This window comes from Rhinolophus hipposideros (genome assembly GCF_964194185.1).
Source record: "Rhinolophus hipposideros genome assembly, chromosome: 11".
Classification (NCBI taxonomy): domain Eukaryota; kingdom Metazoa; phylum Chordata; class Mammalia; order Chiroptera; family Rhinolophidae; genus Rhinolophus; species Rhinolophus hipposideros.
In genome coordinates this window covers 42271606-42284838 of record NC_138057.1, presented here as the reverse complement: position 1 = coordinate 42284838, position 13233 = coordinate 42271606, and the positions used below count along the sequence as shown (strand labels likewise).

At 39.3% G+C, this 13233-nt stretch overlaps 1 protein-coding gene across 1 annotated transcript in view; it reads left to right on the top strand.

Moving 5' to 3' along the window:
• The window catches only part of GNA14 (G protein subunit alpha 14), a 159869-nt gene that overhangs the window by 88060 nt on the left and 58576 nt on the right, over positions 1 to 13233 (top strand). The window lies entirely within an intron of this gene.

Here is a 13233-nt window from a genome sequence, read left to right as displayed (position 1 = left end):
CTAAAATGCCAGAATTGCATGGGCTTTAGAATACACCCCCCAAAGACAACTTTATCATGATCTTGTGGCACCTGTCTTTGTGTATACTTTATATATATGTAATATACAAAGAGTTTCAAAGCAATCTGGATTTTTATTACTCAGTGACTAGATTACATAAAAAAAAAACACAGCATGCACCATACTTTTTATTGATTTTTACATTGTTTCCGCAAACTCCTGCCTTTATCATTATTTCCTCAGTCTTGAAAAAATGTATCTTGCCTACAGCTTCAACCTTCAACAATATTATGCTGAAAAGTGTGTGTTGGTGGGGGAGGGGGTGGTTAGCCTTTGTGCCTAATAATGTCAGAAGTGCAAACTGAGTCACTGGGAGATTCTAGAAGTGACTGATGATTCCTGTACACACTGGTTTTGACTACATGCATTATATTTTTTTGAACATGTGCAATTCTTTTTAAATCACCCTGTAGACGGTAAAAAATTAGGCCATCTGTGGAAATTTAAGATTAGGAGAAGAGGTATGTCTTGTGGTTTAGTTAATCTGTTTTTCTCTGTTGTAAAATGCATCTGGTTTCTCAGTCTTAGTAGGGTGATGGGGAAAGCTTGGATTTTAGGGATGGATTTGTAAACAGACCTATTGGGAAGAAAATGCTTTAAGTGAAAGTTCTGCTTACCTTGGCAACATGTTTTTAAAACCCAATCAGATTTAGTGATCAAGGTGTCTGGGTTTTTGTTTTGTTTTCCCTCAAGGTCTTCTAGAGGTACTCTGAGCTTATATTTTAAACAAAAAGGTTTTATGGGATTTGACATTCCACTACTTTCTCCTTTTCTCTTGATCTTAATTCTTTTTTATAAGGCCACATCCACTTGTCTACTAATCTGTGTTAGTTTCCTGCAGCCATTGTATGTAAGTACCTCAAACTGGGAGGGCTTAAAAGAGAAATTGATTCTTTCACAGTCCTGAAGGCTGGAAGTCTGAAATCAAGGTTGATGGGTTCCAAAAGGCTCTGGGGGAGACTTTTCCAGGTCTCTCTCCCAGCTTCTGGTGGTGGCTGGCAATCTTTGATGTCCTTTCCATCCCTGTCTGTCTTCACATAGAGTTCTCCCCTGTGTGTCTGTGTCATGTGGCATTCTCCTCTCTGTTTAAATTTTCCTTTTCTTATAAAGGCAACAGTCATTGGATTCAGGCCCACCCTAATCCAGGATGACCTCACCATAACTTGATTACATCTACAAAACCCTATTTCCAAATAAAATCACTTTCTGAGGTTGGGGTTTGCATGAATTCCAGGAGGGTACTGTTCAACCCAATACAGTCTGCCCTCTGATCCCCCCCCCCATTCATGTCCATTCCACAAGCAAAAGATATTCACCCCGCTCCAATATCCCCAAAAGTCTTAACCCATTCCAGCATCAACTCTAAGTCTCAAATCCAATTTAAATATGAAGTCAAAAGCTCCCAAATCTCATCGTTTAAATCATCTAAATCAGGTATGGCTGAGACTGGATTTGGTCCATCCTGGGGCAGAATGCCTCTCCTTCCACAGCCCTGTGAAACTAGGAAACAAGTCAATTATACCTCCCGTCTCCTCTCATTTGAGGTATCGAGCTCCATTCTCAATGCTTTCTTTCTACTTCAAGTACCTACTTTCATGCTTCCTAAACTTCCTCTTATCCCTCAGCCGTGCGCCTGGGATGAACCACGTGCTGAAATGGCTGAAGGAAAGGCAAAAGATTGAGTAGACAGAACATTGGACTGGTTCCCAAAAAACTGAGTGCTACTCATGGCTCCCCTGTGGGTCTCAGGCAGGAGTCAGCAAACTTATTCTGTAAAGGTCCAGAGAAGAAATATTTTTGGCTTTGAGAGCTATATGGTCTCTGTGGCAACTATTCAGCTCTGCTGTTGCAGTACAGAAGCAGCCACAGGCAATGAGTAAACGAATTTGTGGGGCTCGCTTGCAAACTCTGTTTGCAAAACGTAAAAGGTATTCTGAACTCATGGGCCATACAAAAACAGGCCACAGATGGATTTAGTCCACGGGCTGCAGTTGCCCACCCTCATCCTAAGAGAAGCCATGTAACTAACCTCTCTGGTTTTGCATTTCCCCTTCCGTTAAACACAAACTACCCATGCTCTATCTGCTTCATAAGCCAACATGAGCAAAATGAAGTGCTTTATAAATTAAACGGCACTCAGGAAATATAAGGTTAATACTGGGGCAAGTTCAGAAACCAAAAATGGATTCATTGCTTCTTCTGTTGGCTTGTTTAGGTCATTTTCATCCATTCCTTCTTTATTGTTTTCTGAATGATTTTCTCTGTGGGCTAGTCCTGATTCTAAATGTGCAACTGTAACAAAGAATGTCATGCTCACTTAGGTCATCAAATGATAAAAATGATTCGTGTTCCAGTACTATTAAGTAATTAGTTTAAGAAGCTATGTTAAAGAAGATATGTTATATTCTTTACAAAGTATTGCATCACTTGAAATGATTAGTTAAGACAGGGATGAACAATGAGTGAAAATATATAATTCGTTTCATGGCAAAGACACTTCATTAGCTTTTATTTCCGCAGTGGTGTACTCCTTCCCTCAATTCTTATTGCTGAGTATTTAGTTCGATTATTTGACTTTTTTTTTCCAGAGCTGGGAACACTTTCTTCAAAGTATGTAGAGGGAAATGAAAAGTGAGTTTAGAGGTTTTTTAACTTTAAATGTTAGCGAGATTATTGCTCAGCTAGGTTGTTGAAAATCTTTGCCTATTACTTGTCAGTCTACTTATGAAAGGAAATTTATCAGAAATTTAGTTCAGCATTTGATTTTGAACCACCATAGTCTTTCAATTAAGATACAACCTTGAAGAATATTTTCTTCTACCTTGCTTACTTTTATTTTTAAAGAAATGATTCATATGTATTTACTCACTGTTAGTAAGCCTTAATGTTTATGAATATCTCTCAAGAGTGCCGTATGTGCACAGATGAGAATTTATGACTTCTTGAATAAATATTACAGAGGCATTTGCTCAGTGGCAGTGCTCCTAAATTTGAGTTAGCTTAGAACTCCTGTTTACTAGTGATGATTTCACTGGAGCCCAAGCAGCTTCGTACTTTTTGCTGTTTGCAGCGTCCCCAACTTGGAAAATTCTCTTTCTAGGCCTGTGCTGTGGTAAAGGAAATCTTTCTGATTCCCTTTAAGGTGCTGAGGAATCTGCTTGGATGATTTAGGTACTAGATTTCCCCAAGGCTAAGGACAGCCTGCCTGACTTCTCAAAAGCCTTCTAGTTCTATATTCAGTGATCCCTAGAAAAGCGAATTAGGTCTATAGGCTCTCTTGGCAGCAGACCCCCGCTTCTTCCCTGACCCCCTGCTTTTAGGAACTCTTAACTACATTGGGGTCACCTCATATGTGCATGTAACTTACACAAATCTAATTGCAAGGTCTCATCACACAAGAAAAACACAACATTTTTTAACAGGAGAGTTAATAGTTAAACAATAAGAGGAGTATTTTGCCTGCCATTCTACTCCATGGAACTAATTTAGAATTCAGTGTTTCTAGAAATGTGAGGTCTGAAATTCCCTTAAAAGAGCATCTTATTACTCGTCCAATAGATGCTTTTGCTGAATTCCAATTTGCTGTTGAGATGGTGGGCTTGGGCCATCTAGCCAACCACAGCTCTTGAAAGGCTGACTTTGGGGGGTTAATTTGCTTCACAGGGCCTCTGCTAGTTCTGTTTGAAGTTTTGCAGCTTTTACATTTGGGTAGACAGATACCTTTGTCAGCAGTTCCCTGCAGTGGTTTGAGCCCCTTGGAGCTCCTCTTCTCCGGATTGCTGGGTTTATCAGGCAATAGGACACCCCAAACAACAGTTGGTTCTCAGTCTTGGCAGCCCATTGGAATCACCAGGGGTTCTTTTCTGCTGCTGCTGCAGGGTACCAACCCCAGGAGTCAGTTCGTGCTAAGTATTCTCGGAATGCAGCCTGAGCTTTTGGATTGACTTTTAGAAGCTTCCCAGATTCTGATTAGGCAGCCAGGGCTGAGAACCACTGAAATATGTATCTTTAATATTATTTGGAGGTGTTCAGTTTGGATTTGACTCTCGTATCAATCTTTCCATAGTGGGAGGGAGACTTCTGGTACTCTTTTCCATGGAACGACCTAATTAGTCTCCACCCAACGGTAAACTGAGGGCTCAGCATTGAGGATGTTTGTTTTGTTCAGCGGTGCTGGCTGCCTTGGTTAGATTAGGTGACGGTAGCCTTGACAGCGTCTCCACGGGGCATTTTTGAATTCAGGTCAGATCCCATGTTTATTTCCTTTGAGTCTCGCAGGGGCCCAGCACAGCATCATGCCCAGAGCTTCCGGGGCTGGGTGGGGTCAGGGCAGAGGACAGGGCTGCGTCTCATTCTCCAGAGGTTGCATCAGTGGCGACTTCTTGCCCTTCTTTTCTTCCTGTTCCTATGTGGAAATTACAACTTCTTTTTGACCTGTAAAGAATCAGGGGTACAGGTTATGTTGATCACATGCCCAAAGTATAGCTTTTGTTTATAATAAAAATAGCTTACGGTTTTGTTTTGTGAGTAATTAGAGACATGATACATTGGGAAATTAAGTAATTATGTATTTTCACTCATTGTTAATAGATATTTTTATTTGGTATTGAGATGGTATTTTACCAGGTATAAAACTTAAGAATCAAATACACAACTTTACATTTAAGTAATAAAGTCTAATATTTATGGGGCAGGATCACAAGAGATGACATGATTTAACACCAAAAAGAACTTTGATAATGTCTCATATTTGTGTGTATTTAATTCTTTCAGCCTAACTTTTCATTCTCAGAAAGCAAAAAAATTCCAGAGGGGTCTGTTAAAGACTCATATGAGGAAATCAGGCCCAGTTAAGTGAAAATGGCCAATTGATGTCAGTTTTTATAGAAGAGTTTCTCAGAGCTTGAAGTATTTTAAGACATTCTTATTTTCTAATTTTTAAAACATCTGTTTAAATATATTTTTTCAGTCCTACTTCCTCATCCAGTTTGCAAAGTCAGATTGTACATGAGCCTCTGGGAATAAGGAGAGGCTCATGTTCAGGCTTTGGCTGTAGCCCAGGATTGCTGGTTCTCTGGCAAATGTTAAACTTAGGCTCTTTCTTCCCACGTCCTATTGGAAATTAAAAATCACATGGTACATTTTTCTCCTGACTAAGAATTTGGAGTTCTAGCTAGTGGCACAACAACAACAAGTTATCCACTAAAATCCTAGGTTGGAGTTTTTCCATTGTCCTACTAGTTCCCTGATTAATCAAAGTTGACTCTAGTGTGAAAATTGCTATAATCAGAACTTGAAATATGAGAGTTTGGAGAATAAAAAGAATGGGACGGAGAAAGAACTGATTTTCTCTTTAATCATCATCACAAATAAATCTGACCACCCACTCCCGTTAAGCCTGGCTTGGGAGATGAGTAAGTTTTAGGGTGAATGGTGAGTCATGAGATTCATTTGATCATTGGAATATTAATTTCTTTCCCTACCTCAAGGCTAAGTATGAACCTACCACAATCAAAGAAATGCTTTCAAAAATCTGGTGAAATCTCACAAAAGTTACAAACAATCCAGAAACTAGTGTGACCATCAGTCTATATGAACATCTATTCATCCATCCAACATGTAAAATATATCCAGTTTTGTTGCTATCTTAAAATATAAAGGGGAGCATGTAGAAGACCCTCACAATTCAAAATTCTTTAATAAAAGCTAACATCATTGGTGATGCTAGTAAAATCCTTGTTAGATCTAGAGTCCTTCACAATTTGCCTTCTCCTCATGGTGAAGTTTATACTCTCATTTTCTGATGGTAGAGAGGAAACAGGTGTGTCAGTGCTGCCGTCTCCTTAGACCTGTTTTCTCTGAACACCCAGTTACTTCACTGATGAATGAATGCCATAAACTTGTGTCAAAAGTGAAATTACCTCCTGGGTTTGTTTTGGAGTCTTGCCAAGGGAATCACGTGTTCATTGGGTATTACTGAATTTAAAGGTAGATTTTCTTATTAATTGGTTGGTAAGTTCTACAGTATTAATTTTCCTAGGTAAAACATTCTAGAAGGCATCCTTTCTGTCTTAAAAGCTTTTTTTTTTTTTAAAGTAGGGATTCAAATGGGATACAGTAACTAATCCAACAGAAACAATTTGTTAAAAAGGCTGTGTGTGTGTGTGTGTGTGTGTGTGTGTACGCGCGTTTACCAGTAAATGTCCCTTTAGAGTGAAAACCATATTCATTAGAAGCCACAACAGTGAGCTTTTTTTTGTTTTCATTGATGCTTCTTTTTAGAAGCTCAAATGTTTTCTCTCATGTATCTCATGTACTGCATCTTGATTTCAGACAGGTAAAACTGTCAGTTTTAATTAAGAATGAGCTAAAGTCATGTAAAATTGCTTTTACGTTGTTACTGTTGCTTTGTATTTTCCTTAAATCAAATTTTTATGTCATTTGGCACTTTGTAATTAGAAGTAAAGATTTGTTTAAGTAGACCATTTACAGGATCTGGTTAGGAAATTGTTTGCTTTTGTGAGCGATTGTGTAATTTATTAAGGGTAGAAAGATTTAGAAAGCTTTTCTAGATTCTATTTGAAAATTTTAAAAGACACTTCTAATCCTTTTAATCTTTTAAATAGTTAAGGGAGAGTAAGTTGCAAAAAGGTTGAGGATGACAGGAGTGACTCTGCTTGTATTTTAAGATGCCTCTAAATTCTCTTCCTTCCATTGGAGGTGGCTGAATGATGGCATGCAAGGGAGCCCATCATGGTTGATCAGTAGCCGCCACTTCTCCCCAAGGCCCGGAATTCCTGCCCACTCCTGTTGTATCTCTGTTCTGTGTTGACATGGAATGTCTTTCCTGTTGAGTTGTGTGGACTTCACTTTGGGGTTTTATCAGCATTATTATCATCAGCAGCATGATTTGGATCAGTTGAGGTGGAAAGCCCTAACAATGTTAGTAATTACCCCAAACAAGCAAATCTTTCTTTCCAAGGTCAAGCTAGCTCTTGGTGTGCTAGACTTAGGCGACAGCTGAGATGACATTGAATTCCTGCCTTGTCTGTCATTTACATCCTCAACAGTGTTGGGCAGACCACCAAAGTTCTCAGTGTTTTTACTTCCTTCCTCAATTGAAGGCTCTGTTGTCTTCTTGTGATATTACAAAATTTAAACATATGGGTAACCTCTCTTCAAAAACAAAGAATCATATTCTGCTACGTCCTGAACAGGTTACTTTCTTTGCCAAAATTAAAAAACAACAACAACAATATTATTAACTTCCTAGTTAATAATGGCAGTACATCAAGTACAATGTCATATACATATATATCAGTATAGGCTGATTTATTTTATATAATCCAGGAGTTCTTTTCAGGCACCGTGGAAAGTACCAGAAAGACACATATATTAGACTTGCAATGAGGAAATCCATGTTCCAGAATGTGTATGATTTGAGATGCATTGTCACCTCCTTCCTGAGGATAATATCTTTTTTACTTTTTGAATTCCTGTTTTCAAATGAAATAAATGAATGAATGAATGGCCCCCCTTCGTTTAGATGGGGGGGGCGTATTACAAGAAGAAGCATCTGTGGACAAGAATGTCCCTCACAGAAATCTTGGGTCAGAATGGCAGAAAGATAAGGCAGAACCCATGTAATTTCTTTCAAGTTGTTTGATTTATTTAAAACAGTTTTTTGTGATTTTTTTTTATTTTTTATTTTTTTTATGATGAGGTTAAAGGATTGGAGAAAGAAACTTCCCCAACAAATGATGCTATTTCTATGACTTCTTCACTCCCTCACTCAGAAAGAACGGTCCAGGCTAGACCAAGCAGCTGGCCGGCTCTGTCTGTCCACGTCTGAGTGCAGCCAGACAATGGGCGTTGTTTTAAAGGAAGCAAGAGTTTGTCATAGTGAATCGTGCTCTCCACCTTCCTATCTACAAGGGACAAGTTATCATCATTGTAGTTAGAGTGGGATGTTTCTATTTTTTTCTGTTTGGCCAGAGATGACCCATGTTACTGTCAGCAAAAATGTAACTTGATGTCTTTCCTAATCTGCATAGGAGGTTAAGTCCTCCCTTAACTTGGTTATGAATTTATGATGGTTTTGATTTATGATAGTTTTGCTTCTGTGCTTCCAGGTGGGTGACATTCCTGCCATTAGATGTTAACATGAATGACTGATAATGCCTAATGGTAATTCCACCTAGAAAACTTAGAGGTGAAGACCCGACCCAGGGCAACACGAGGCACTTGGCACATGTTTGCTTTGTGAATGAAATAAATGGCACAAGCTCAAAAATCTCTCTACATGAAGAAGCTTGACCCAAGAGAAGGTAAAGTGAACAACTAGTCTAGATCCTAGGGCTCCAAGAATATGTTGGTCTCTGTTTCCCTGGAGGAAGAGTCCTCTCGGTGAAGGCTCCCAGTGACTCCTAAGTCCTCAGTGACTCTCTCAGAGCGCTCCCAAAGCATGTGCTGCACGCCTCTGTCACTGTTTGTCTCTCCTCGTGGTGTGAAGCTGTTACGTGGCAGTCTGTCCCCGTGCCCTTTGAGCTCCTCAAAGGAAATGCTGTATTCATGTCACAAGGGTGATCCACCGCCTACCCCCCCCCAAAAAAAAAAAAAAACAACAACCGAAAAACAAAAAACTGCTTCCAGGTGGATAGCATCAGAAATCTCAAGTTGTTAATTATAGTTTGGGCATTAAAAACAAAACAAAAGGCACACAATAATGCAGACCAGACAGGCTTTGTTTTCACAAGCATCATGGCCGTTGTCAGCAGTATCTCCACAACTCTGATACTTGCTCATTCAGCTCCAACCACAGCGATCTCCTCTCTTTTGGCCCCAGTACTCACAATGCTCCCTCAAGCCCAGGACTTTGCACGCGCTCTTCCCTCTGCTCTTTGCTTCGTTCTTTGCCTACCCAAGGCCTTCTTGGCTTCCACTGGAATGGAAGCTACATGAAGGCCAAGGACATCTCTGCTTTTACACACTTTGTAACTCCAGTGCCTGACATAGATGCAGGCCAGTTTGCCAGAAGCCTGCATCCACTGAAGAACCAATTTCTGGGGCAAAGCATCTGATTTTTATTTTATTTTATTTTTTTTATGAACTCACACAGGTGATCTTAAGACCACATTGTGTCCTTCTCTGAACTTCTCTGATAAACTGTCCAGCCTCATCTGCTCTCCCTACTGGATTGTGGTTTCCGGCCTATTTCATACCTCTCTGTTTGCTCCAGCTGTTGGAACATCCTGACACCCATTCTCTCCACACTCATAAATAGCTGACTTCATTTATTCATCTTGAATAAGGCATCCAATGTCACAGCAAACTTTCTTTGACAACCACCTTTGTCCATCATCCCTGGGCTTAGGCACTCTTTCTAGGATACAGTGTCTTGCATTCAGCATGTTACATTATAATTCTTTATTTATGCATCTTTCGCACTGCAAACTGTGAGTTCTTGGAGATTGGGAATCATGCCCTGTTTATCTTTGCATTCCGTTGGGCTCAATAAGTTTTAGTGACGTAACAATAAAACCTGTGTGAAAATAATATCATAAATTCAAAGCTATCTGAGGGTTTTGTCTAGGGTTGATATCCAGTCTTGGAGCATGACTGAACTGTTCTTTTGCATGATATATTTTTCCTCCTTACATTTGAGGTTGTGATATCAGGCAAAAAGGAACAGAGAGTCTACATGAGCATGTTTTCCTTTTTCTGAGGAAAAACTTGGCAATTGGAAATATTGCTTCTGGGGTGAAGGATAATCAATAAGCCTTGATTAGTCATGTGGCTCAAAATCCAGTGTAGGAAGCTCGGAATTGGCTGTGTTCAGCTCATGGGATGTGTTTGGTGAACTGCAAATATACTTCTGCTGTGAAAGTTAAGTCAGTGGCAATGACTATTTTTAAGCTGAATCACCAGACAGCTGTTTTGGAATCTCATAGGGGAAAAAACGGTTGGCTTGTTTATGAGTTAGAAGAAAGACTCAATAACACTCTCTTCTGCAACCAAGTTCTAAAGTAGTTGAGAAATAAGACAAAGAAGTAAGGTATATGGTGACCAAAATATCATGCTAGTCTAAAGCTAAGGGCAGAGAATGGGGCTTATAACTAAGTCATGTGACTTTCTAATTTAAACCTAGAATGTGATAGACTTACCTATAATGTCATCATCAGCTCTGGAAGACCCCAAGCTTCACCCCAAGAGGCAGGCCTCTCATAGCATGGAAGAAAGGAGGGGCAGAGGCCAGGAGTGTTACTCAGCTGACATACCTCCACGTGGAGAGTGTTGTGTGTGTCACTTATGTCAGAGCTCTTATCATGGTCCATCTCTTCCCATGCTTAGCTCCCTAAGGGTGGGGACTGCATATACTTCTGGGCACTATAACGAGTGTTAATCTGTGCCAGGCTTTATCTATGAGATATTATCTTAGCATCATCAATTCTTTAGTGTGCATACTCTCAGTTGTCCCCACTTCAGAGATCTGGAAACTGAGGACTGTTGGAGGTTAAACAATTTCCCCAAGATCACACAGCTATTGCAAGTCAGCTGGAAACTGAACCCAGGTGGCCTGACTTCCCAGGCAGAGCTGTTAACCACTATGTTTCACATTTCTCTGGGTATATGCAGTGTGAGGTCTGGGGTCCTCGCTTAACGGTTTGATTATGAAAGCAGTAAATTATATGAAAGGAGGGTTCACTTTCCCAAAATCTCTGGTCCTGGCCACTTTCAAATAATTCCTTTTTCTCTGGCTGGGATCCAACTAGCTCACAAACTGTCAGTGTTATCTCTTTCAATATTTACACAAAAGAGTCATGCAATTTAAAAAATAACAGAGCTATCAGGATTGTGCATCTGTTGGATGAAGTTTGAAGATTGGAGAGCTTTCTTTTAAGTGGACTTGAAACGGTTGCATGGAGAATTTTTTTTTTAATTTTCTTTTATTTCCCTAAAAGAGAGAAGTAAACAAGCCAGAGATGATTTCAAATTTATTTTCCAAATTGAAACAAACAACACATGAAAGTGACCTTCGAACCAATGCCAGAAAGTCAGGAAAGATCAAATAAAATCTGAAGAGTATATTCTGATCGTGGTGTAAATGAGACTCATTTGAGCTTTGATATTCTGCCAGGATTATGTCTCAAGTGTGGTTATATGGTTTAACTCACTTCACCCCCAATTTATTTAGACTTCCAGACCTGCTCATGAGTTTGGTTTAACTCAGTTGTGAAAAACAGAGGAGGAGAAAGAAGAGGGATGTGAATGTGATCTGTCCTATCCCCCCAAAAAAAACACACACGTTGTACCTCCAAGTTTGCCTTGATGAGGCATGGTCCTGATTCCCTAACAGCGAGCTGGTGCATAAAACCCACATGGAGAATGCTGTGTCTTCTGTGTTCAATGCAACTTTACGAACACTTCCACACTCTTGGAATCTGTTCTGGGAGCAAAGCAGGGATTGGAACTGTGCCTTTGTGGCTAGTGAGCTGCATAACTTGGGCAAGTTCCTGGCCTTCTCTGAACCTGCTTTTTTGGATAAAATTAGGGACTAGATGATCTTTAACTTTTTAAACTATAGAGGAAAGGAGACCCCATCTTAGATTTGGAGAATAATGAGGTGAGGACATTCTGGAATTTTATAAGATTATGGTCATCTTGGGAAGGTTTTTTTTGTTTGTTTTTTTAACCTCTATTCCCTCCTGTTATATATATATATATATATATATATATATATATATATATATAATATGTATATAATAATATTATATATATCATATATATATATAATATATGATATATATATATATATATATATATATATATATATATATATATATGATTTTTTTTTTAAATTTAAGTTGAGAAACTGTCTGGTGCCCTGGAATCTTTGAGCCTGAGATTCAAATCTGTTGGAGACATTGTGGCCCCTTCCTGACTTTGGCTAGTTCTGAGAACATCTCCCTTTCCCCCTAAGGGCTGGACTGCTTTATCACTTATCCAATAATCCTAGAGTCCTAGAACATCTCCAGACAAGATGCCTCCTCACTCCTCTCTCCCTTTTCTCCATGGATACTTTTCAACCTAACTCCCTACACATCTGTTCTGAGAGCTGCCTCCTAATTATATCCCAGGAACCTGATATAGAAAGGGCGAAAGGGAACATTCCATCTCTGACTCTCTGGTTATCCCAGGGGCATCTTGGGTCATAGATGGAGACTTACTCCTTGGTGAGATGCCCAGAGGCCACTGACTGGGAACCAAACCTCAGTGTGCAACAGGACCCATCTGAAGGCAGTGTGCTGTCGCATAAGGACTGCAGGATATTCCCACCATATTTAGGCTCATCTATTTAAATGTGATTAAGAATTCTTGGTTAACATTGAAGTAAAGCACTCATTCCATCTAAAGTCTTGTGAAGTAGAAGTCCTAAAGTGTCACCCCAATGAAAATATATTCAAAGGGACATTCGTCCTGAATCCCGCTTACAAAATATGATTCTAACACCTGAAATTAATATAAAATAATACTGCATGTCAACTGTAACTGAAAAAAAATAATTTAAAAAATATACATTTTTTTTTAAGTATGACTATTGAGGCATAGAATTTCAGGGCTAGAAGGTACCCTCAAGTATTTTCTAGGTCAACCCAGACTTTTCATGGTTTAGATAACTGAAATCTAAAGAGGTTACATGATGTGCCCAAGGTAAGTTAGAAGGACTAGAAGGAACCTTAGTAGGGTTCTGTTTCATGTCATTCTGTCCTGGATCTACACATGAGTCTTAAAGTGACATTCTGAGTTTTTTAACATCAGCTCGTCAGAAGTTGAGATCATGAGTTGAGGAAACATCTGAAAAGTTCTCTCTCTCTCTCTCTCTCTCTCTCTCTCTCTCTCTCTCTCTCTCCATTTTAATTCATGCTTTTACAGGTTGGGGAATTTTTTTGTTTTTGTGTTCTTCAAATAATTTGTACTCTCAACTTTTTGAAAGAAAAATTTCACAACTAGAAAAAACACTGGAAAGAATAGTTCAATGAACACTAATATACCCTCAGCCAATTGGTAATATTTTGTGATACTTTCTCTATGTCTTCTTTTAGCACATGTACACACACACACACACACACACACACTTTTATGTAAGAAAAAGTCAACTGCATGTGTCATGAT